The sequence below is a fragment of the Microcebus murinus genome, chromosome 2 (assembly GCF_040939455.1).
Source record: "Microcebus murinus isolate Inina chromosome 2, M.murinus_Inina_mat1.0, whole genome shotgun sequence".
Classification (NCBI taxonomy): domain Eukaryota; kingdom Metazoa; phylum Chordata; class Mammalia; order Primates; family Cheirogaleidae; genus Microcebus; species Microcebus murinus.
In genome coordinates this window covers 97,470,390-97,496,681 of record NC_134105.1, presented here as the reverse complement: position 1 = coordinate 97,496,681, position 26,292 = coordinate 97,470,390, and the positions used below count along the sequence as shown (strand labels likewise).

At 42.3% G+C, this 26,292-nt stretch overlaps 1 non-coding gene across 1 annotated transcript; it reads left to right on the top strand.

The window, feature by feature from the left end:
• Positions 1 to 2,531: 2,531 nt before the first annotated feature.
• On the top strand, positions 2,532 to 2,672 carry LOC142869653 (U4 spliceosomal RNA). Its single transcript, XR_012918233.1, has one exon. It is a non-coding gene; the product is annotated as a U4 spliceosomal RNA (small nuclear RNA).
• The last annotated feature ends 23,620 nt before the right edge of the window (positions 2,673 to 26,292 follow it).

Sequence of the window (26,292 nt, the reverse complement as noted above, 5' to 3'; positions counted from 1 at the left end):
ATGCACCTGAGCAGAAAATGCTTTCTTAGCACCTAAAGTCACACACATTTACTGAGATTCAGACCCTCCCTGGGAGCAGTGCTTTTAAAGCCTGCCCTCCCCTTCTTCTCCTCCTTTTGGAGTGCAAAGTGTGACCAGAAAGGAGGAATAAGACTGTGTCTATGCATTCCAGAACCAGGGAAGAAAAGAAAATAAAAGAAAGTAAAAATTTAAAAATTAATTTAAAAAAGAAAAAAAACAAAAATAATTTTTAAAAAGACTGTGTCTACACATACAACTAGTTTGACAAAATATAAATGATTATTTCTAAAACAATGCCAAATTCAGTAAAATAATGATGGGGTTTTGTTTTGTTTCCTGGTCAAGTTGACACCTAAAAAGTGTATTTTCCTGAATATTTCCCTGTTCAACTGGTGCTCTTGGCATTGTGAATAAACAGAGCTGGTGATAACATCCATCGTGGAGTTAAGCACATAGAGTGGGTGATAAAGTCAATAAGAAGCGGAAAGCAAGATTTACCACGGATAAGCTGCCAAGAGTTGGCTGTAGATTCTAAGTGGACACTGTGGCTCATTCATCTTCCCCCTTCAGCTTTCCACCCCAACAGCATCATCCCTGCTCCAGCACTCACGACAAGAGCAGGAAAGTAAGAGAGAGAGCAAGCGCAGCAGTCAAGTATAGGAGATAAATGCATAGCACTGACAATCTGCCTAGGGTAAAATGCAAAGACTCAGTAGTAAATTCTTAATGAGTGCTGTGAGAGAACAAATAAAATAGTTTTTTAAACTCAAAACCAACCAGCCAACAAACAAAAGTCATACTCTAGAAGAGCAAATAGACACAAATGATTGCTTGGTTTCTTTTAAGCAACATTCTGTTTTCTTGGGCTAGCCTACCTCAAGTCAGCTAATGAGGTTCTAAAGTCTATTGTTCAAAGACTTGAAATTGTTTTCTTGGCTTATTCCTACACATATTTTTCTTGCCTCTTTTCAAAAGTAGGTCAAGGATGTTCAGATTTCCCCAAAGCGTCTTAATGAGTTACAACCGCATCTTTTAAATTGCCCAACCTGTTGAAAGGCTGCCATGAAAGGAGCTTCTACAAACACAATCTGGGCTGTGTTTCTTATTGTCTTATGTTGCAACATGTGAATGAGGCGTTACCTTCTAGTGGGTAATTAGCATAAAAGCTGCGGAAGCAGAGGAGGGATAGGTGGGCTACAGTCTCAATGGAAACTGTTGCTGTTTTTTTCCTGCAAGGAACATGTACACTCAAACTAAACTAGGGAGAAGCTCTTTGCTAACAAATGTGAAAGGGTTTCCCACAGCTGATGACACATAATAAGTGCTCACCATTTGTTTGCTGGATCGGAATCCTCTCCATACTCTACTTCTCAGTCAAATGATCAACCACAGCTACCTCCATTTCCTCACCATCCACTCTTCTTGTATAACTCCTCCTATAACTTGAATATTGCCTCATCACCCATCCCAGTGTTTCTCAACCTTTTTCTTTTTATTATTGCTTTCCTAAGGAGCAGTTTTAGACATTTTTATAAATGGCTCTCCCCTGTTACATTTTGGTACCACAGTGAGATGGTTGATTTTTTTTTTTAGACAGAGTCTCACTCTGTTGCCGGGGCTAAGTGCCATGGCGTCAGCCTAGCTCACAGCAACCTCAAACGTGTAGGCTCAAGCAATCCTCCTGCCTCAGCTTCCTGAGTAGCTGGGACTACAGGCATGCACCACCATGCCCGGCTAATGTTTTCTATTTTGGGTAGAGAAGGGGAGAGGGTGTCTTACTCTTGCTCAGGCTGGTCTCGAACTCCTGAGCTCAAACGATCCGCCCGCCTCGGCCTCCCAGAGTGCTAGGATTACAGGCTTGAGCCACCGCGCCCAGCTGAGATGGTTAATTCTATGTGTTGACTTCACTGGGCTAAATATTACCCAGATAGCTGGTAAAACATTATTTCTGGGTGTATCTATGAGGGTTTCTGGAAAAGATTAGCATCTGAATTGCTAGACTGAGTAAAAGATCACCTTGCCAATGTGGATGGGCATCATGCAACCCCAAGGGCCTGAGTAGAACAAAAAGGTGGAGGAAGGGCAGATTCCCTCCCTCTTCTGGAGCTGGGACATCATCTTCTCCTGCCCTTAGGTATCGGTACCCCTTGATCTCAGGCTTTTGGACTTGGACGGGGACTTACACAATTGGCTTCCCTGAGTTCTCAGGCCTTGTGGCTTGGACTGGAACTAACCCATCAGCTTTCCTGGGCCTCCCTCTTGCAGAAAGCAGATCAAAGTACTTCTCAGTCTCCATAATTGCTTGAGTCAATCTCTCATAACAAATTTCTTTCTATATATCTCTATATATCCTATTGGTTCTGTTTCTCTGGAGAACCCCGACTAATACACACAAATATATCATGATATCAGTTTACATATTGTACTTCATACATTATCTGTACTTCATACATTACAAAAAATAAGTTGTTTTTTATTCCCTAAGAACCATACTCCTGTCAAGAATATGAAGCTTTGCGCAGTGGCAGTATCGTAGCCAATGAGGTTTATCCGAGGCGCAATTATTGCTAATTGAAAACTTTTCCCAATACCCCGCCATGACGACTTGCAATATAGTCGGCATTGGCAATTTTTGACTGTCCCCACGGGGACTGGATTAAAAAAAAAAAAAAAAAAAGAATATGTGACCTATCAGACCACCGTAGACTGATCTAGGACACAACAGAAGCAGATCACAGAAATAGATGCCAGCCGAAGTCAAATTGGGCAAAAATCCAGGCAGACGGCAGTCACAGGAGTCTGTCTAGATTAGGCTTAGTGTGGCTCAAGATAGAGACCAGGCTGTTAAGTTTAGCTGAGCAGTAAGTGGGTTGGAGAATACAACTGAAGGCTGTGTTGGTGGAAGATAGGGAGCAAGGTTCAAGGCAGGCAGAGGTATGGAGACTATTCATCCACTGGGTCAGAGAATGCCTCATACAGAGAAATCCAATCAACCAGAATAGTTCCATGTAAGAGAAATTGCTCTAAGGTATAAAGCCAGACAGACATTTTTTTCTTTGTTCCTAAAGAAACTGTACTCCTAGACTGTGCCATATTGATGAAAATCTCTGGTTATTATAGGAGAACAGGTTTTGTTGGTCCCCGTATTCCTTGAGAACCATGCACATCTCCCAGTACTTTGAACTCTCTAGATCAGATGAAAGAACCAAGCCTTCCACCCTGACTTGGAGCTGTGCTGGGTGTTCATGTCCCCAGGCACTCAAGCAGGTTGATCAGATAGGAGGTCTGGTATCCTCTTCCTCAAGAGGATATATCTTCTGGAGATCCTTGACTAGGCACTCCCAAACCTATGCTTCCTAAATCCATTAGGATCTCTTAGTGGTCAAATCCAATGGCCTTTCTCATGGATTCTCAGGCCTGATCTCTTCTTTTATTAGAGGTCAGCTGCTCTAACACCAGCCCACATCACAGTCTGCCTCCTAGAGTCTTCTGAATGCTGTTTGCAAAGGTCTCCTTGGTGTCTTTCTTCTTCCTTACCTTTTATCAAGGGCACTCTTTTTATGTTTTTTTTTTCTTTTTTAGCCTAAAACTATGGTGTTCAATCTTTTTATGTTTTGGTTCCTTTCTATTGCCATTCATGCTCATCTCTTTATATGCTCAATTTAATTTAATAAACATTGTTGAGTACTTGCTATATGTCTAGCAGTGGTACAAACAAGATATGGTCCTTGCACACTCTTATGATAGAACAGATATGTACATAACCAAGCAAAACACTATGTGAAATATGTAATATAGATATGTACACAGTGTCTTAGCAATTCAAATGAGGAAGTGATTATTTCTGCCTTGAGAAGATCATAAAAGGCATTGCAGAGGGAAAAATTTTGATGTGTGCCTTGAACATGAAAATGGGTCATTTCAGTGCCTGGCACATTCATTTTTAAAAAATAAATTTAGTCTGGACATAGTGGCTCACACTTACAATCCCAGCACTCTGGGAGGTCAAGGTAGGAAGATCACTTGAGGCCAGGAGTTTGAGACCAGCCTGGGTAACATAGCAAGACCCTGTCTGTACAAAATAATTTTAAAAATTAGCCAGGTGTGTTGGTGGATGCCTGTAGTCTTAGCTACTCAGGCTGAGGCTGAGACAGAAGGATTGCTTGAGCGTAGAAGTTGGAGGCTGCAGTGAGATATGATTGCATCACTGTACTCCAGCCTGGTGTGACAGAGCAAGACCCTGTCTCTAAAAAAAAATTTTAAATTAAAAAAAATTTAAAATAAATGAATTTAGCTAATACTGCTTACTATATATCCTGTAATGTGCTAGATGTTGGTGATACAAAGATGAATAAGCTGTACCCTCAAGAGCTCAAAGTATAGTAGAGAGGTAGATATGTTTTAAAAGTTGGCCGGGCGCTGTGGCTCACGCCTGTAATCCTAGCTCTTGGGAGGCCGAGGCGGGCGGATTGCTCAAGGTCAGGAGTTCGAAACCAGCCTGAGCAAGAGCGAGACCCCGTCTCTACTATAAATAGAAAGAAATTAATTGGCCAACTGATATATATATATAAAAAATTAGCCGGGCATGGTGGCGCATGCCTGTAGTCCCAGCTACTCGGGAGGCTGAGGCAGAAGGATCACTGGAGCCCAGGAGTTTGAGGTTGCTGTGAGCTAGGCTGACGCCACGGCACTCACTCTAGCCTGGACAACAAAGCGAGACTCTGTCTCAAAAAAAAAAAAAAAAAAAAAAAGTTAATGTATGCAACACAAGCTGATCCGTGCAGTTACGGTAGTATGCATGTGACACAAAATAGAGTGACTGGCTCTGAGCAGAGCATGCATCAAGTGATAGCTGAGCTGAGCTTTAAGAGATCAACTGGGGTTGGGTGGAGGGGTAAGCTGTATAATGGCTCCCCCAAAATGTCCATGCCCTAAACCTGAAAATTACATGGCAACAGACTCTGCAGCTATGATTAAGTATAGGTAAAACGGGAAGATTAGATTGGTCAGCTGAGCCTGGTATAATCACAAGAGTCCTTATATAAAGAGGAGGCAGGAGTGTCAGAGAAGGAGATGTGACAATGGAAGCAGAGGTTGGAGTGACATGGCCATCAGCCAAAAACATTGTGGGCAGCCTCTGGAGGCTGGAGAAGACAAAGAACAGATTCTGTTCTATCCTCGAGCTCCAGAAGGTATGCGGCTCTTCCAACACCTCCATTTCAGCCCCATGCGACTCATTTCATATGATGGCAGATTTGTTCTGAAGCCATTAAGTTTGTGGTAATTTGTTACAGCAGCAATAGGAAACCAATACAGATGGAGAGGCAGGCAGGGTGGGGAGCGGGGGAGCATTCCAGGCAGAAGGAATAGCATAAGCAAAGGCACAGAGGCATGAAATAGATGGCACAGCCTTGGGGCAGGGGCTACAAGTAGTTTGGTGTTGCTTGGGTTCAAGAACCACAGAGTGAGGAGCAGAAGAAAACGCTGGAGGGTGAGGCAGGTGCCAGATAATGCAGGGGCTGGTAGGGAGCTACCCTACATGGGGCTTAGCTATTGCTTAGGTTGAGAAGGTAAATCAGGAGCCACTTCATGGTTTCAAACAAAAAAAAGTAAAAACACTGAATTTTCTTTCTTTTCTTTCTTTCTTTTTTTTTTTTGAGACAGGGTCTTATCTGTCACCTGGGCTACATACAGTGTCATCATCATAGCTCACTGCAACCTCAAACTCCTGAGCTCAAGCAATCATCCTGCCTCAGCCTCCCAAGTAGCTGGGACTGCAGGCACAACCCCCAGCTAATTTTTCTATTTTTGTAGAGATGAGGTCTCGCTCTTGCTCAGGCTGGTCTTGAACTCCTGGCCTCAAGCTATCCTCCCACCTTGGCCTCCCAAAGTACTAGGATTACAGGGGCGAGCTACTGCACTCAGCCTGAATTTTCAATTTTGAGAAACAGGTTGAATGGGAAAAAGCCTGGGGTAGGGAGACTATTTAGGAAGCTATTTCAAAAGTCCTGGGGAGAGATTATGGGGCTTGAACTAAAGCACTGTGAGGAGAAGGAGAAGGCAGAGTAAGGATATTTAGGACTCGGAGAGTGACCTGAATATTGAAAGCAAAGAAAAAGAGAAGACAAAGATGACCCCAGATTTCTAAATTAGACTTTGGTGGATGGCCATGTGCCTACTAAGACAGGAAAAACTGGAAGTTTCCCCCAATATTTCTTAGATTCATATTTTCTTTATTTCTGTATCCACTAGGCTGATCAGCCCCATCAAGCTATGTCTACACTGTCTATAAAGTCTCCTAGCCAATTTTCCTAATTCTAGCCTTTCCACTTCTCAATTTAGTCCCTACCTTGTAGTTAAAACAACTAATTCAATACTCATCAGATTTTTTTTTTTTTAGTGCCTATCATGTGCCAGTTACTGTTATAGACTCTGGGGATATTATAATGAACAAAAAACAATAAAAAAATAAATAAACTAGTCTATATTTCCCTAGAAGATCTTTTTAGAAGGAAATTTTGGGCATTTCCATCTCTAATTCACATCTTCTACAGTGACTTCCAATTTCCCTTATTTTATATCTAAATTTTTTTGGTGTGTGCTCAAGCTGTCTGTCAATTTCCTTGCACTAAACTAACTATAAGGAGTCTTTACTTACAAATGAGTTGTGATTCTCTCCTAGACATCGGCCTAGGCAAAGAGTTTATGAAGAAGTCCCCAAAGGCAATCACAGCAGCAACAAAAATAAATAAATGGGACATGATCAAACTACAAAGCTTCTGCACAGCTAAAGAAATAGTCATGAAAGTAAACAGACAACCTACAGAATGGGAGAAAATTTTTGCATCCTATGCATCCGATAAGGGACTGATAACTAGAATATACTTAGAACTCATGAAAATCAGGAAGAAAAAATCAAATAACCCTATTAAAAAGTGGGCAAAGGACTTGAACAGAAACTTTTCTAAAGAAGACAGAAGAATGGCCAACAAACATATGAAAAAATGCTCAACATCTATAATCATCAGGGAAATGCAAATCAAAACCACAATGAGATATCACTTAACTCCAGTGAGAATGGCCTTTATCAAAAAATCTCCAAACAATAAATGCTGGCGTGGATGCGGAGAGAGAGGAACACTCCTACACTGCTGGTGGGACTGCAAACTAGTTCAACCTCTGTGGAAAGCAATATGGAGATACTTTAAAGCAATACAAGTGAATCTACCATTTGATCCAGCAATCCCATTGCTGGGCATCTACCCAAAAGATCCAATGACACTCTACAAAAAAGACACCTGCCCTCGAATGTTTATAGCAGCACAATTCATAATTGCAAGGCTGTGGAAACAGCCCAAGTGCCCATCAATCCAAGAATGGATTAATAAAATGTGGTATATGTATGCCATGGAGTACTATTCAGCTCTAAGAAACAATGGTGATATAGCACATCTTATATTTTCCTGGTTAGAGCTGGAACCCATACTATTAAGTGAAGTTTCCCAAGAATGGAAAAACAAGCACCACATATACTCACCAGCAAATTGGTATTAACTGAACAGCACCTAAGTGGTCACATAGGTACTACAGTAATAGGGTATTGGGCAGGTGGGAGGGGGGAGGGGGCGTATATACATACATAATGAGTGAGATGTGCACCATCTGGGGGATGGACATGCTGGAGACTCAGACTTGTGGGGGGATGGGGGAAATGGGCATTTATTGAAACCTTAAAATCTGTATCCCCATAATATGCCGAAATTTAAAAAAAAAAAGTCAAATAAACAAATGAGTTGTGATTTAAAGCACTGCTTCTTAAACTATCTGTGGGGTTTAACAATTTTTTTAAAATTTCCACTAAGCATCTTCCACATATGACTAGTGCACAGGTCATGACACCCGTGACTCACTGTGTGAATTCCACAACACCCAAACTAGTGCCTACCCTGCTCGATGACATGAATCCACTCTGATGCACTTATATGTCACAGAATTCTTGATTTGCTTCAGAAATGTCTAAATGCTTACTCTTGATTTCAACACTATCCACAGGCCACATTTAGAGTACCCATACTTATGAAGTCCCTTACTAAAACAGTTCCAAGGAATTTGGAACAAATTTTTTATAAATGCCTAATTGTATAGTGATTGCATTTTTTTGCTAGCCCACTGGTGCCTATATTGGCCATGCTAACTTATATTTTTCCTATAAATAGATCTTAGATTATATGGAGACAGGAGAAAAAAGAGCTCTGGGACTGCTATTTGGCACATCATCATTCTTTAAAGAACAAATACTTCTTATTTTCCCTTCCTTTTCATGTTTTTCTTTTATTTCTTTAGCCAACCACCTCCTTAAGCCATCCCAACTCATACAAATGAAGAATAAAATTAATGTGAAAGACTCTCAGTTCTTTTATCAAGTTATTGCCGCAGATAGTCCAAACCACTTCAATTTCACCAGCCCTAATTAGATGAAGGTATTTAGCATAAATCATAGTTCCAATTCAACCCCAGGCTTATGAACTGGCTGGGACTAGGAAAGAACAGAGCCTTTTGTCTCTGATCCACTGGCTCAACGCGGGGGCCAGCTTATGCTGGGCCTCCTCCAGCCCCCAGTGAGTGTGTCTGCAGCCCTATAGTACAGCTCTTTCTGGACCTTTTCTCAATCCTCATCATCTGAGTCCTTTCTTTGGTTTTAAGGCTGTGGACTCTGTCTTACCTGGGAATAAACTGTCTTTTTCTACGGCTCCCATGACTCTACATTAGATTTGTTCCTACTTCTTTGTCTCCTCCAATTTAGTCTTTGTTGTCTCCCTCCCCTTCTCCTCTCTTTCCTCCTTTCCAAAAGTCTTCATCCTGGACCTTCTTTTCTCACTCTCGTGTGCTCTAAGATGCTGTCATCCACTTCTGTGAATTCAGTTATCATCTAGATAGATTCACAACATAAAGTCTATCCTGAGTATGAGACACATCATTCCAACTGCTTTCTCACCATCATCATTTAAGTATCTCACAAGCATCACAAACTCAACCTGATGTTATTTTCCTGCATTCCATATCAGGATGCCATCTACTTAAACATTCACAATAAACACTTGGGATCACCCTTGACTCCTGTTTCCCCTTATTCCTCATCTTCAACCAGTTACCACTCACCGTCACATGGATGCTGTGTTTGTTTCTCCAATCATTCTGTTTTTCTCCATCTCTACTGCCTTGGTTCAGGCTCCCATCACTTCTCAACTGGATCATTCTCAGTTCACCAAACCCTCAGTTCAGCAGTGCCCTCCCAGACTGCAAAGGAGTTACAAAAGAGGTAACTCTCCTGGAGGGTGTTGAGAAGAGGGCATTCCAGGCATTCCAGGCAGAGGACAACATGAGCAAAGACCTGGCAGGATGAAAGACCATGCCACATTTAGGGAAAAGCAACTGGTTCTTTATGGCTAGATCTTGGGCATCAGCATAGACCCAGTTACACAAGAGTCTGGAGAACACAGAAGAGGTTTTACTTTATAGACAACAAGGATCCACTGCAGGGCTTTAAGCAGGGACACATAAATGACAATTTCTATATTTAGAAACATCATTCTAGCAATAGCGTACAGAGTATAGTATAATTTGGGAGGAGGTGGTCTATGTACCACCTTTCTCTACTGGACTGTGAGCTCCTCGATGTCAAGTATTATGTCTCTTTCATTTCCATCTTCCCAGTGCCTAACACATTCAGTCACCAAGCAGTAAGACAGAGGATCCATGATGTTGGTGCTGCAAAGTGGATCTGAAAGTCAAGGGACCCCAGCTCTAGGCCAGGCAGAGCCCCAGCTTGGTGAGACATCAGCAATTCACTCTGGGCTCCTGTTTCTTCATCCATAAAATGGTGGCCTGTACAAGATCATTTTTCAGATTTCCTTTGCTCTAACATTCTGTAATTGTATAAGGGAGGTTCCCTTTTCTTTTTTTTTCCCAGTTTGCAGTCAATATTTGGTAATACAAACAAATAAAAATTTACAGAGGCGAGTGTCAAGAGCTAAGTGCACCATGAAGCGCAGGTTGACCCAAGGTTACATAAATCATTCCCTGAATAGTGGGCAATGATTCTGGTTAAATTACTCACACAGTAAAAGGACACGTTCTTCCTGCTGTGGGAGTACAAGATTATCTCCTCAAATGTTTATTCCTTTTTAAAGGAAATAAGCAGAACTTAGATTATTCTTATACTTATTATTATTACTATAAGCCTTTAAGTGCTAAGGCAAATACATTAGAAGCCTGAGAGAAACCTAGCAGTTTTACCCACCTTAAGTTAATTCTCTGCTCCTTAGCTCAGCACAGTGCACAGAGATCTTCCTGGCTCTGCATGTCCCTTTCATAATTTTTGTATCTTTTTGCCTTAGTAGAATATACTCTGACATTTCTGCTTCATCAGTGTATCACTGGCCTTATCACCAGAAAATAGAATGAAGGATCTCCAGCAACAGAGCTGATTTCTATTGACAAAAAAAAAAAAAAAAAGAAAGAAAGAAAGAGAAAAAATTTAGCCTCCATGCTGTTAGCCTTCATAGCTATATCCTGATGATATAGCTTTCAACTCTCTGACAAGCATTGTTTTATGCTGATCATGTGATTTTACTTTCTTTTACCCAGACGTTTGTTTTTTTAATTAAAAAACAAGTTTTCCGAATGTACTTCTCTACTATGATATGTCTCCATGGATATGGGAATGCAATTATTTAAATTTAATTTGTTAGAGATTTTTGTGGTCAGCCTTTAAAATTTGATGACTTATTAGCCTTTTCCTAGAAATAATATTCACCATCTAGTATTGAGTTCAAACACATAAATTACCTAATTTCTTAATATAATATCTACATTGATTCAAAAAAAACAAAGAAAATTCCCACTTTCACCATATTTTCATAATAAACTTTGTCCCTCTGTTTCTTTTTACTTTAAAACGTAGCTGCTAAATTTGTGCTGGGGCATACTTTTCCAGAGTGGCTTGTAAACTGGCCACAGTAATTTGGAGATACTCCAACTGAGTTGAACCTCCTTTATAAGAAGCCCTTAGAAGAGGAAAAGGGGCCTGTTTATAAATTTAGAGAACAGAAAGCTAGTGATGACACTGCCCATCCCTTATTCTCTCACAGATACTCTCATGCTCCTAGTGGGGCAGGTGAGGCTGCCATGCCAGTAACCTCACAGGCTTTGCCGTAGCTGAGCATGGACTCTGTTCAGTTGCTTGGCTTGTTCTTGGAGAGTAGACTAACAGAGTAGATGTGGTTGCCAGCGCATCACCTAAACAAACATGTAGTGCAGCAGTTCCACCTCCAGTGAAGTGGCTCAGCCTTCTTACAGCACTCCTTCCTCCACCCTTAGCCTCCTGTACTTGAGAAGCAGCAGGACCATCCCTGGCTGGTTCATCCCATGAGGTTGCTACACAGAAAAGGTGTATGCTAACGGGCTCATCTACCCCTAAGCCCATTCAGAGCATCTAATTTTATTCGTTGGGCTACAGGTGACATATATTTAGAGGAATAAGATTAAATAATTCCTGGGAATCGAAAAAGTCTCCTAGCTAGGTCACTATGACACAATAGAACATTTTAAAATTCACAGCATATTTTAAACCAAGCGTACAATTTGAAACTTACACAGAGTATGATTTTAGCTTCTCTTTTATCTCATGAAGAAAGTCAAAATAATATTCTCTAGGAACATTCCTAATATACAGGCTGACACTTGCTGTTCCTTTCCTTATCTCCAAAGTAAGATGATTACAAAAAAAAATGTTTTTAATTTCTTATACAAGAAAAAATAATGGAAAGGAGAAATGTTGTCATTCCAAGTGAGTTTCCCTTTCCTTCCCAGACCTAGCAGAAGTTGGAGATAATAGAATGACAAGAGTCATCAAAGGGCTAAAATATCACAAATTAATTAATTATAAATCTGAATGCTTTCCCAGCTACTTTCTTTTGCCTGGCTTTTCCCCAGGGCTAACAATTGTGAAAAGGCCAATCTTATAGCAAATGTGGGAGAAATATGAGGGCATTGTGTACTGACTTAAGAAAATGGTAGATAAAACTAAAAGATGCCTTTTGTTATATAGGAAGATTTTAATGCATATTAATAAATTTTATGATTTTATTGAATATTAATTACATTGGTATATACATTGCCTTTGCATAATGACAACTAACATTTGTTCAAAACAAGTTCTTGAATGAATGGCCCCCCACCATTTATTCTAACAAAAATAGCCCACTTCACTTATTTTGGTTCTTAAAAGTTACTATCCAAACAACTACTTCTTGGGAAAAGAAGAGCTGAAAAAGATGAGTTCTTGTAAAAACTAAGCTTGTCACTTTTAGAAACAAACTTAGCAAATTTCAATGGGTAATAGGTTATCATCCAATAGATGAGTGCCAAACATGTAAACAGATCGTAAACAGATCTAAGTGTTGTTTTAATAAACCATTTACTTGGAGAATGCGTGCTGAAATAACTAAGTCTATAGTTAACATGTAGCATGGTGGCTATGAGTGTGGTCTCCACAGTCAGACTGTCTGGATGTGAATCCTGACTCTGTCATTCACTAGCTGTAAGATATTGGGCAATCTTTGTGCCTCAACTTCCTCATCTGTAAAATGGAAACAATAATGATGCCTATCTCATAGACTTGTGAGATTTGAATGACTTAATAAATGTAAAATGATTAGGAAAGTGCCTGGCATAGAGTAACCACTTAATAGATGCTAAGAGTGGATTGCACTGATTGATTCTGCTTTAAAATTCTTTGTAGCAATGAAATACCCAAAATTTTTAATGGAGTATAGGACTAAGACTAAAATAAGGCAAACCACAGATCTATAAACTTTTAAAAGTGGCTTCTAAAATTTTCTGTTTCCTGGAATCCTCATAATTTACATTAAAGCGAAAACTGAAATCTCTAGAACCTATACCTGCAATCATATAGCCAAAATTAAATGTATTTCAAAATGAACTTTTACTTTTGCTCCACCTCTTGTTCATTTTCCTATTCTTTGCCTTTTTTTTCTACTGGTGTAACATTTTTCAATTAGTATAATTTGAGTTCCAGTTATAGTGAAACCGCTGGACAGGATGCTGCACAGAAGGCAACAATATATATATTCTGGAATACACAGGCTATTATAGAAATCTTACTATCATGTACAATGTTGTTACTAGGGAAAACACATTCCACAATGGCAAATAATTGAGTATTCATTTCCATTCTAATCAGTGATGGCCTGGGGCTGTAGATTAGACTAGCTTTGTTTCTTTAATCCCCTTCTAGTGATGAAGAGGAATATTCTTGCTGAGAGAAGGGGTAGGGGGATGATGGGGGGTGATCTTGCAGACCTATTTGAGCTGGATGAGATGGAGTACACATCCTAACCTGGAGGTCCAAGGCCACGTTGCCCTTATATAAGGTTAGGTGGTTACCAAGCATTGTGTCTGAAAGGGTTATGGGTGGGATATTCTCTCCAGATTATCTGCTGCACTGATGGACCCCCTACTCTTGCAGTGATTTTAAATCCTTATGCCCTACTGTGGCACTTCCTTACTGTGATTGATGGCTTGCCCATGTAATAAAGTAGTAATATAACAGAGTAGTCACCCCTTCTCCCATAGATATGGAAGGGAAATATTGACGGGGGGAATATGTAACAGAGGGAATGGCTTGGAAAAAATGGCAAAAAATATTTTCTGTCTCTTTAAAACATTCTCCACTCCTTTTTGAGAACTAAAACCTGCTTCCCTGCCTCAGGCCAGTGGTTGGGAGGGGCAGGGTAAGTCTTTTGTTGTTTGTGCTAAAGATGGCTCAGCCCCACCTGTTAAAGGGAGGTCCTAGGTGGAGGTTGTGAGATTGTCTTCAGTGGAAATGGGACCATCAGAATCATCAACTGTAGCTGAACAGTAATTGCCTGAAGCTGAGACCCATCCTTTAAAAGCTCTGTATTTCGGTTTATTATTAGGATGATGGCATTTCAGACAGAAGTCTCCATCCTTCTCCTTTGCTGGCAAAGTAATACAATACTCTCTCCTCCTCCCCAAACCACTTGTCCTAGTTCTTCTGGTTCGGCCTTGTGGACAAGTGCTGACCTTTCAGGAACAGTAATGGATCATGCCCTTTCCCCTGTTTGCTGCCATTTCTAGTGAGGGATTTGAAATACACTTATTTTAGGTGATTGTCAAAACCAGCAATTTAGACACATCATTGCTTTTAAGATTAAAAAATCAAAAGACTTCCCCCCCAAAAAAAAATCATGACTGTATACTTACAAATTACTTACAAGAAAATATAAAATAGTTAACTTGCCTATCAAACATAAACAATGCCAAGTTGAAAATAGAAGATAATCACAAATTTCATCTATAAGTATTGTATCTGCCAGGCCCTGCTGTCCCCAGTCTGACCCCATTGCCCAAGCTGATGTCTGCCTGTTGCAGACACAGCCTTGCCCAATCCGTGGGCCAATGAGAACCAGACCTCATTCCAGTTCTTTCTCCAGAAGGAAGGAGAGAAATCAGGAAATAGTTTGTTATTTCTATTCCCAGCACCTAGCCCAAATGCCTGGCACAGTGCCTGGAATATAAAGAGCATTCAGTAAATATTGATTGAATGAACAAATAGACTGCACCCCCTCCCCAGCCATATAGCCAGGATCCCGTGTGAATTGGGGTGTATTGAGCCTCCTGAGTCTTCCTGTGTGCCTCAATCTTCATTTTCCCTACCTGCCCTCACCTTGAGTGGCTGACCACCCTAGCTAGCCATTCTGGTCCCCCTCCAAAAGCCCTGGGAGGACCACAGTGCAGTCTGCAACACCAGCAGATGGGCTGGGAGGTGCGGGGCACCAACAGAGCCAGATCTTCTTACCTGGGTCCTACAAGTCCTTTTCCCTAAGTCCAGGCCTGTTTCAAGGGTCTCTTATGTTGCCTGGGAACCTCATGATTAGCAACCCTGAGTCCTAATGTCAAGAATTCTCTCTTCCCAAGGCTTTGCACCGCTCCCTGGTTGACTCCTTGGATACTATTGCCAGAATCTTCTCCACAGTATGACTCAGCTTTGACTCTTTTTGCCCTAAGGAATTTTACTCTCATCTGTTTTGCAGTTAAAAATTCAAGTATGAAGTCAACTTTAATTTTATCATAGATTTGCTGAAAGCTGCAAGAACTTGAACTTACTTTGTCTGTTTCTTTCTTGGTTACATATTACCCACTGAAATTTGTTAAGGTTTTTTGTAAAGGTGACAAGCTTAGTTTTTACAATAATTTATCTTTTTCTGCTCTCCTTTACACGAGTCTTCTTCTCTGGAAGAAATTGAAGTTACCCTCCTCTTAGAAGAAATCCTTTCCTCATTTGGTTTTTATGGGCTACTTCTAATAGTATATTGAATTCTGTCTCTCATATTTCTAATCAGTCTTCACAGTTGCTTTCTTTTCCATCCCTTTCTTTCTGTTCTGTACCCATTAAGGCTTTCCTTAGCTCTTGCCTCAGTTTAGTAATACCTCCTACATGGCCTTCTTACATAATATACCAGTTTATACTGGCTCTGGTCTTTATTATCTATGGGGCCTGGGGCAAGTTGTTTTCACTCTAATCCCCAGTTTCCTCACCTGTAAAATAGGTGTATTAGAGCAGGGGTCCTCAAACTTTTTAAACAGGTGGCTAATTCACTGTCCCTCAGACCATTGGAGGGCCGTTGGAGAGCGCGGCGCACATTCCACACTTGCGCAGTGTGGGCCTTGGACAAGTTGGCTGCTAAGCAGGACTGGCAGCAGCAGTAAAAACACCCCGAGGGCCAGATAAATGTTCTCGGTGGGCAGCATGTGGCCCGAGGGCCGTAGTTTGAGGACTCCTGTATTAGAGTATGGACCTTGTAGGGTTGTTATAAATGTAAGCAAATGTGATAATGATCATTAAAAATCTTAATAGCTCTCCTCCTCTTCTGAGAACCCTGCAAAAGGGATTAACTCAATGAACATTTATTGAATATCTTGTGCCAGTCACTGATCTAGGCTCTGGGGAGACAACAATAAACAAATGAACCTGCACACTGCTTTCTCGGCATTTACATTCCAGGATAGGATAAGGGACAATTAAAAAAGGAGAAATATAATCCTAGCACTCTGGGAGGCTGAGGCGGGCAGATTGCTCGAGGTCAGGAGTTCGAAACCAACCTGAGCAAGAGCAAGACCCGTCTCTACTATAAATAGAAAGAAATTAATTGGCCAACTAATATATATATAAAATTAGCCGGGCATGGTGGCGCATGCCTGTAGTCCCAGCTACTCAGGAGGCTGAGGCAGAAGGATTGCTTGAGCCCAGGAGTTTGAGGTTGCTGTGAGCTAGGCTGACGCCACGGCACTCACTCTAGCCTGGGCAACAAGCGAGACTCTGCCTCAAAAAAAAAAAAAAAAAAAAAAAAAAAAAGGAGAAATAAAAATTCCAGGATACAAAATGGTGGTATGTGCCATGGAGAGAAAGTTGGGGTGGGTGCTCACAGGGTTTGTTCTGTTTTGTGTGGGGTGGTCAGGGAGGGCCTCATGCAGAAGATGTCTTTTGTGCAAAGACCATCTGCGTGTCATTAGTGGGCTGGTCTTACCTGTGCTTTTAAGTCAGTGCTGTCATCAAGTATTGTTACAGCTTGCTTAGCCAGACAGCATGGTGCTGGCTCTGACAGCACCCCTGTGAGCTGGAAGTCCACAACCCGTGTGTCAGTGCAGAGCCTTGCATGGTTACCCCAGCCAATGATGCTTTTGAAAAACAGGAAGTAGAAGAGTTCATTTTTTTTTTCAACATTAGTGCTCAAGGTAAAGTGTTATTACTGACTTAACTGCAATCAACTAGGATTACCTTGCAACTTGAATAAAACCCTTTCTTGACATCACAGCTGGCCCCATTGGCACTGGTCCTGTGGGAAATTGAGGGCTGTGATAGCCCCTGTTACGCTTGTCAGCATTCTCTGTCGAAGGGAGAAGGGAAAATCTCCCTTCCTCATGTTACACTCACTCACCTGCTGTGTGATAGGCCCTAGAGCATTACAGAGTTCCAGACATGGCTCTGATACCCAGAGGCCCTTCTTTGTTCCTTCTGGGAGGACAGATACATGGATGGACGAGGTTAGGCCCTGCCCTGTGACAGCCAGACTGGCCATGGCCTTCTAGGGCTAACGCCCAGTCTTAGCATTGCAGAGGCCTTTTTCAATGACCGTGCTCTCTCCAGGGTCCCCATTCTCCCTTGCCAGCAATCTTTCAACCTCTAGAACTCTCCCCAGGCATGCCTGTGTAATCCCTACTAAAGCACAGATTTGCGTTTTTCCCCCAGCAAACTTCTCAGCCTCCTTATAAATCAATGGATGTCAATCATTGCTTGAGGAAAGAGATACTGTCTTACTTTGCATATATAAGATATCACAGACATATCTCTCTGAATTCTAGCCCATCTGGGACTTCATATTACACAAAAATAGAAACACAGTTCATAAAGTTCCTAGCATAGTTTTTCTATTTAGTAGGTGCTCAAAAACTGGTAACTATCATAATTATTTAGGTAGTGATTTAATGGGGAATTGTAAATTCATTCTTTATCCTTTTCATTTTTAGAAGTATTTTACAAAATTATGTATTATATATTCAGAAGCAAATTAAAAAAAAAAAAAACAGACTCTTGACACATAGCTGTTTTCTTCCCCTCCTTTTAATCTAAACTTCTCAGAAAGGTAGTCTTACACTCACTATTTCTACTTCCTCAACTTGCTTCTATCTGGTTTCTACCCTGACCATTCCTTTAAAATTGCTGTCACTGAAGCAACTGCTTCTTCATGTCATTCCCTCAGGAGTATGTTGGTGGGCCTGAGTAGGGAAGGCACCCTAAGGTAAATGACAACACAGACCAGGGTGGGTTTGGGAGGAAGGGAGGGGACAAGAGGTGAGGCAGTTTCATCCAAGTTGAAAGAATGATCCAGAACCAAAGTTGGACCCAAGCACTCACCTTGCCCAAGAGTCCAGCATTCCATGTAGATGTCAACTCACCTAAGCAGAAGAGAGCATCTAGAAACAAGCCAATTCCAAACAGGTAATAAGCTGAAGAACCAACGTAGTCCCAGAAGGAAGAGTGCAAGGAGATGGAAGACCAAGAGGAATTCCAGACTCAGCAAGTTATCAGCTGCATTCGGCTGGGCTTTCCTGGGAATGTCTGATAAAAAGTCCAAACCCACAAATTTATCTTTCAGAGATGAGAGATGGGCTCCCAGGAGCACGCCTATACTGGATATGTCAACACAGTGCCTGCCACACCCAACTTCCTCTTCGAGATGAAACTGCCCCACCCACAGCCCCCTGCTCTGAGAGGCAGAGGTAGGTTGTTCTTTACCCAGGGATGGCCCCTGATTGGACCAGGGATCAGACCCTGACATTAGGGCTTCCTCTCCAAAAACCAAGGCTTCCATGGAAAACATGAGTTTGGTCAATCAGATTCTCTCCTTCTGGGATTTGAATTGGGAAACGTGGATATAAAGAAGTAGTTAGTCTTGGAAACTGAAGCTACAAGGATGTCACAGGATGGAGTGGGGCCATAGAGGGTTATAGCAAACCAAAGCCAGGAGGAAGCAGAACAGGGTGATAAGAAAGCAGAATGGGTGAATGGGCAGCAGTTATGTGGGAGATAAAATACACAAAGAGCAAATAGAATTTGTCAGTTAGAATAGGACAGAAGGAAGCAAACCTGCAAAGAGTAGCTGAGAAAGGGCGCATCACTGTCATGAAGCTCCTGGCTCTGGCTCTACTAAAAGCCACTTTCAGGCCACCCAGACTTACTGAGGCTCCTGTGCTCTTTGTCAGGCCTAGCCCAGCTCACTGGGTTCCCATGCACGTGTTTATTGGACATAGTTAGAGGCATTCGGGATCAATCTGTGAGTGAAACAGGAAAGTACTTACAACAAGCCACTCATTACTTGAGGTAGGGTCTGTTTCAAAGGGCCGAGTGAAAATAACTGCGCTTGCCATCACCCTTTGCGATGGTCCAGCTGGTGCCATGAGTGCCCACTTCCACTTTGGAATACAGTGTGCATTTATCCCTCTGCATTGCTGGGCTGGGTGGCAGGAGAATTAGGAGAAGAGGAAAGAGCAGGAGTTGGGAGATGGAGCATGAAGGAAGTCAGCTGGTGTATGACGATGGCAGTGGAGTGACAGAATGTCCAGACTTTAAATCACCTGGGGTCCGAAATCTGGCTCTGCCACTTACTCACATGTAAATCTGGCAAGTCAACTTTCTCAGCTGGAGATAAAATAGCACTCTCCCCCTTGCATTGTTGTGAATTAAGTGAGAAAATATATGCAAAGCATGCGTCACTGTACTTAGCCCATGGTAAGTGCTTGATAAATGTTGCTGATGTTATTATGGTCAGTGATCCTCTAGCCTTCCCATCAGTTGGGTAAAGTGAATGGGCTGTGGGAGTATCAGATGGCCTTCTATCCCCAAACCTCTCTGAAGGCTGCTGCCAGCATCAGAACTTGGTATGCTCATCAGTATTCCTTCTAGTTGGTGCATACCTTCCCAGGTACCATCGAGCTGCAGGAGCAACAGTAATGCCAAGAACAAGGGGTGCAGGAAAATGGCAAAGATGAAAACTGTCATGCACAGAAAAGCAGTTCTGGAAGGAGGGAAACAATAATCTATGAAAGCAAAGTGTATGGCAGTGATATGAAGCAGAGCAGCCGGTTGTGTGGGGGAGGCAAAGGAACACAGGTGTCCTTAAGCAGTATTCTTGTCACCTTGTCATTCTTGTCTAGCAGTGTTGGGCAGATGGATGTAGACCTCATAAGCCCACATTGGGGCAGAGCGGAGGGTTCTGGTTGGAGAGCAGTGTTTTGAGAGACCATGGAAGTAGAAACCCTCTTTTACCCATGAGGGTCTAAGCAGCCAGAGTGAATGGAGAAGCAGGAAGGCAGAGCCACGACTGGGCGAGAGGGGCAGATCAGAGACACAAGTCCCAGAAGTGGAGTCCCAGAGTTGTGTGCAGATCAGAAGGAGTCTCTGCTGCTGTTGAGGAAGCCCAGGTTATCTTTGCTTTGAGTTCAAGTGTTTTCAGGGTGATATACCACGATACATCACATCAGAGGGGCCTCAGATTGCATTTTTTTTTTTTTTTGAGACAGAGTCTCGCTTTGTTGCTCAGTCTAGAGTGAGTGCCATGGCGTCAGCCTAGCTTACAGCAACCTCAAACTCCTGGGCTCAAGCCATCCTACTGTCTCAGCCTCTGGAGGAGCTGGGACTACAGGCACACGCCATCATGCCCGGCTAATTTTTTCTATATATATTAGTTGGCCAATTAATTTCTTTCTATTTATAGTAGAGACGGGGTCTCGCTCTTGCTCAGGCTGGTTTTGAACTCCTGACCTCGAGCAATCCGCCCGCCTCGGCCTCCCAGAATGCTAGGATTATAGGCGTGAGCCACCTCGCCGGGCCCAAATTGCATTTTGATTGCAGAACAGGAAGATGGCTGGGCTGAGGCTGCATTGAGACCTTCCCGGCAGGGATGAGCACCACTCTATTCCTACAAAGGCCTTACTGGTATTTAACATTGTTTCAAGTTGCCTCCAAGAGGCCCTCCATGGGAATTAGGACCACCCGTGAATGTCCGAAATACATCATTTGAGCAGAATGATTATTAAGTACTCAACCCAGAGTCTCCCAGGGGCAAGTCTCTCAGCTACCCTTTTACTCAGGCTTCTAGGACAGAACATTTGCTGTGTAATTCTGGTTGCTTGGCGTAGCTGATGGAGCACCCAAGCATAGATAAGGCAAGCTACCTCGCACGCATGAGCTGAGATTTCAGACTAAGGCAGGCTGCAGTCACTGTCATGTGTTAGCCCGTCTAGAGCTTGAAGACATCCTTGATAGCAAGCCCTTCCCTTTCCAAGCAGGGACACTGGAGGGCAGGACAGGACTCCTCCCAGGTCAGGATGGCCCACTCCACGGCATCGGCAGCACCAGTCTCAACAGCGTGAGGCTGAACCGAGCTGAGTTCCAGTTGCACGCAGGTTCAGAGGACAGACTGCAGGGCTGGTTTGCCTACATTGAAATCTCAGCTTTTATTTCGCAGTATATTTTTTTACCTACGTGACTTTAGAGGAGTCATTTTATCTCTAGGTGTTTCCCTTTCCTTATCTGTAAAACGGCAATAATAACAGTGCCTACTGTTAACCCTACTCATAAGGTTAATATGAGTATTATTAAATTAGCAAATACAGGCAGTCCTATGACAGCGCCTGGCCCCTGGTGATTGCCCGTGCTGCACTGGAGCGGAGGTGCAGGGAGTCTTGAGTTGCCTGAACATAGTGTCAACCTCAGCACATGAGAAAAGCTTCCTTCTCTATTTTAGGAGGTCATCACTAGGGCAGCTGCACAGAAAAGAACAAAGTGCTGTCAGGCATCTTTTGGAATGTCTAGGTGTCTTCAAGTGACCAGGGTGTCTCTCACTCAAGATATCTGGCTACACTGAACTTGGTCCAGAAATGCCACATATTTCTGGAGACTGTTTTGAAGGTGGTGATGCTTCTGATAACTAAGGGCTGCCGGGACTATTGTATGAAGCATAGTTGGGCAGGGTGTGTGTGGAGGTGTTGAAGGTAATGTTAGGACATTGTCCAAGAACAGCAAAAACACCCCCTAGTAGGTAATGCAGGATTTTGGTCATTTGGTGCTGCCGTAGGTCAGGGAGCATTGTGGTCTCTGCAAGCTGTCTCGACACCTCTAAAAAGCCAACTTCTACTCTTCGTCTTCCAAATGCAACTGAGGGAAGGCAAATGAGGTGATAGGCACTCAGAAGATCTAATTTTATGAACCTCTCCAAGCTTGCTAAGGAGCATGAGGGAACCAGACAGGGTTAGGACACCAGTAGTCCTAGCAGAGACCCAGTTGTCTGCCTTTCTTCTTCACAAAGTGCTCCAGTGCTCTCTTGGGAGAAGTGGAGGCCCAGCGGATCTCAAGGCCTATGAATTCCTACCAAGTCTCAAGTCATGGGTGTTGTGGTGGCCACAGGGTTGCCAGATAAAATTCAGGACACCTAGTTAAATTCAAATTTTGGAGAGGTGATGAATAATGTTTTAATATAAATATATCCCAAATATTGTATGGCATATACTTATCCTAAAAATGAATTTGTTATCTGAAATTTACATTTAACCAGGAGTCCTATGTTTTTATTTTCTAAATCTGATAACCCACACTGGAGGGTAGAGTCACGGAAGGCTGATGGATGGGTGCAGCCTCCAACTGAACACAAAGAGCAGAGATGCTAGATGATTCTAGTGCCCTATTTTAGAGGGGCCCATAATACTAGCTCATTCAGTTCAAGTAGCTCAGAGTGAGGACTGGGTACTTACCGCTCTAGTGTTGTAGTTGGCTACTCCGCAGAAATCAAGGGCTCTTGCCGACCAGTCAGGGCTGTGAGAAAGTCCCAGTGGTGCCCACACAGTGTGGGCTTCCAGCCTGTAGTCAGGCCACTATCCAGCATCCTGCTTTTCCAGAAGATATAGGAAGTCCCATTTATGTTAAGTGTCTTCTTGTCCCCAAATATAAATCTTACAACTCCATAAACTGTTGGAGCTGGATCAAACAGCGTGGCACCTGGGCAGGCTCACCAGAAGACAGAGCTTGCTCTGGCAACAGGTGCTGCAAAGCCTGGCACGGTCTGATCAGCAACCTGTGATCTGAAAGCCAGCAGCCTGCTGTCAGTGGTCTGCCACATCTACAGAACAGATATAGCAGCCACCACCGGACACCACGACTCCCCATGCCCCTTTCAGAGGCTGAGTTTCAGACAATCAGCTGGAGACTGAGCCTTGTGGATTGAGGGACAGTGCCCAACCCCACTCCCTGAAGGCAGGAGTAGATAGCAACCCGGAGTAAGGATGTGTTATAAGGCTGAGTTTCCTAAACTGAGAGAACAGTTCAGAACCTCAGACAAGTACATACAGAGACAGAGTCCAAAATTCAGGTCACTAAGACCCAGAAGAAAAGAACTACTCAAATAAGCCAAAAAGTCAAGGCAGTCTTGAGAGGCAGAGTTCAAAGAGTGAAGTATCAACAGGTTGGTGTTTGCAGAGTCAGCATGTGACTAGCCACCTGTGGTTCCTTTTTTGTTCCTGGCTTCTGGGTGGGGAATATGGCTGGCTATATTCAAGAGGCTTCCCTGAGTTTAGAGATGCTGTCAGGGACCAGACCTAGCTCTCAGCAGCAGTGGACATTTCCCAGATCTGCTCTTTGAGTACTCTGTGGCCTTGTGTGTTAGACCACTGTCTGTGTTGTTCTCTACATGCTTGGCTTCCAAGACTTTGTACTCTTCTGGTCTCCTATACCCTGCTCCTTCTGCATCTTCTTCAAGAGCTCTTCTTCTTCCTGCTCCTTAAATGTTCATATTCCTCAGGGTCTTGTCCTTGGCTCTTCTCTTTTCTTTCTATCCATGGTGCCTGGATGTTCTCATTTGTTGTCATGATTCCAAATGAGAACATAATTGGTTAAAATGTGGGTTGTGCAGACAAAGCACTTGGGTCCTTTTTGCAACTTCCCATCTGTGAGACCTAGGTCAAATTTTGTTTTGTCTCTTTAAACTTTTCTAGGCTTCATTTCCTTATCTACCAAGTGAGACTAAATAACACCAACTCTTATACACCCACACTTATAGGGTTATTATGATAATTAAATAAGAAAATGTATGCAAATTGCTTAGCTCAGTGCCTGACGTGGAGTAGGTACTCAATAAATGCAACCTTAATAGCTATTATTACTATTTATATGCTGTTGAATCTCAGAGTTTTGTTTCCAGCTCAGTACTCTCTCAGGATTCACACTCATATATCCAGCTGTCTACTGTGTATTTTTACATGGATGTCCCAAAGATACTTCATGTTCATTAGATCAAAATAAAACTTGTTCTTTCTCCTTCTAAACCTTCTTTTTCTTCTCTAGTCTCTACTTGAATTGTTGACACTATCATTCATCAGTCACCCAAGCTGGAATCTTAAAAGTTATCATTGACTCCCATCTTCTCCTTGGCATTGCCACCCACCTGCTCCCCATTGAATCAGTCATTAGAATCTCATAATTTTATTTCTTCAACTCTTTCACTTTATATTTCTTCCCCCATTTCTTGATTTAAAAACTCGTGAGAAAGTAATAATTTAAGGCCAAGTCCTTGGTTTTGAGGAAGTTCATGACTTTGGTGGCAAAGACAGTCAATCTCCTTTGGCAGATTACATCATTGTTTAAAGCATTTGTGGCCCTGCCTATGGGGCCCATAGGAGGAACTAATATCTTGCTTGGCCACTGGCTTGCATTGGCCAGTAGGATGTAAGCATACATGACATGTGCCAATTCTGAGCAGAAACTGTAAGAGCCATCACGTGGTTCCACCATTCTCTTTTCCCTTGCAATGATGCTACCATGTCCCAAATAGAGCCTGCTCCTTCAGTCTGGATCAGGAATGCAAAAGACAGGAAACGGGGCATCAGCCAGTTCATGATACACACAAAACATGAACAAAAAAATAAATCCATTTTGTTATTAGGATATGGGGGTTGTTACTGCATTACAACCTAACTAAAACTATTAATAACTGATGTGACTCCTTTCAAGATTACTAATAGAGTCTTCGAAGCCAATGCATGGTGATATGGAAATCAGTGAGGCATGATGATGTGAGGCTCAGTGTTCTCCAACACACTAAGAAAGGTCAGTGTGCTGTCAAGCATAACAGGGACATCACACATGCGTAGGATACCAGGATCGTTCTTTGGTCAAAATTCTGTTCAGCAAAGTAAACCATTTATCATTTGAAGATGTCAGTGCCTATAGGAGTTTTCAAAAGGGACCAACAAAATCAAACTTTAAAAATCTGTTTGGTATGTATACAATATACAAAATGAGAAAACAAAACAACAGCTGACTGAGCCCAGAGATATCCGGAATTCATAGAGTTGCATGCTGAAAGGAAATGGCGTCACTGTGAGTTTATTTATGACCTACTTCGACGTATTAGAAGAAATGTTAGCAATATGGGGGTTGGTAACATAATTTGGCAGAAAGACAGCTTCGATTTTCTAACTCTACCACAAGCCCCAAATTAGCCTGACCGTTTCTGGGGCATCCATCTCCTTTGCTTGGCAGCAACAGAAGCAGCAAAAACAACAGGTACTGGCACAAGATCGCATATAATGAAATTGTTAACATATCCACAGATGTTAAACAGGGCATGACTTCGATGATCTATGTGACAAATTTGGGTATTAACAGGGCACTTCAAGACTAACATAGTTTTAATTCAGTACCAAATACTCAATATGAAAGCAGTTTCTAAACCTCAGTGTATTGATATTTGGGGCCAAATAATTGTTTTTTGAGGGACTGTTCTGTGCATTGTAGGACGTTTAGCAGCATCCCTGGCCTGACCCGTTAGATGCCAGTAGCAGCCCACATTTGTGACCACCAAAAATGTCTCCCACCATTGCCAAATGTCCCAGGGGTGACTTCCTGCTCTAAAGAAATGAATCTAGTGGTAGGAAATTAGAAACCAGGGCATACCAGGTTGAAGATATTTTTGAGTAGGCAAGCCTTTTATCTAATTACTTCAGGAAGTTAGCTGATCCCTTTGCTTATAAATCAAGCCAACTCTGCCCCAATTCTTAGTAACAACTCTTGATTGAGTACCTATTATAGTAGATGGTAAATATAATTTGCATAGTCAATATAGCATGGAGATTAAGCACTTGGCTCTGGAGTCAGACAGCCTGGGTTGGAATCTTGGCTCTGCCATTTGCTTGCTGTGTAACCTGGGGTAAGTTTCTTTACCTCTTTGTTTCTTCATCAATACAATGAAATGATAGCATATATGAAATCACATAGGGGTGTTAAAAGAATTCTATGAGTCAATGCACATAAGGTGCTTACTACTGAGCATGGAGTATGGAAAATAATTCAATAAATATTGGTGGTTTTTTTCTATTTTTTTTTTTTTTTTTGTAGAGATGGGGTCTTGCTACGTTACCCAGGCTGGTCTCAAACTCCTGGCCTTAAGCAATCCTCCTGCCTCAGCCTCCCCAAGCACTGGGAGTACAGGCGTGAGCCACCACACCCAGCTATTTGTTGTCATTTTTAGCCCTTACAAGAACCCTTCAAGTGAGGCAGCATTATCTACATTTTATACATGAGGATGCAAATATTCAGGGAAATCAAATCCAAAATCA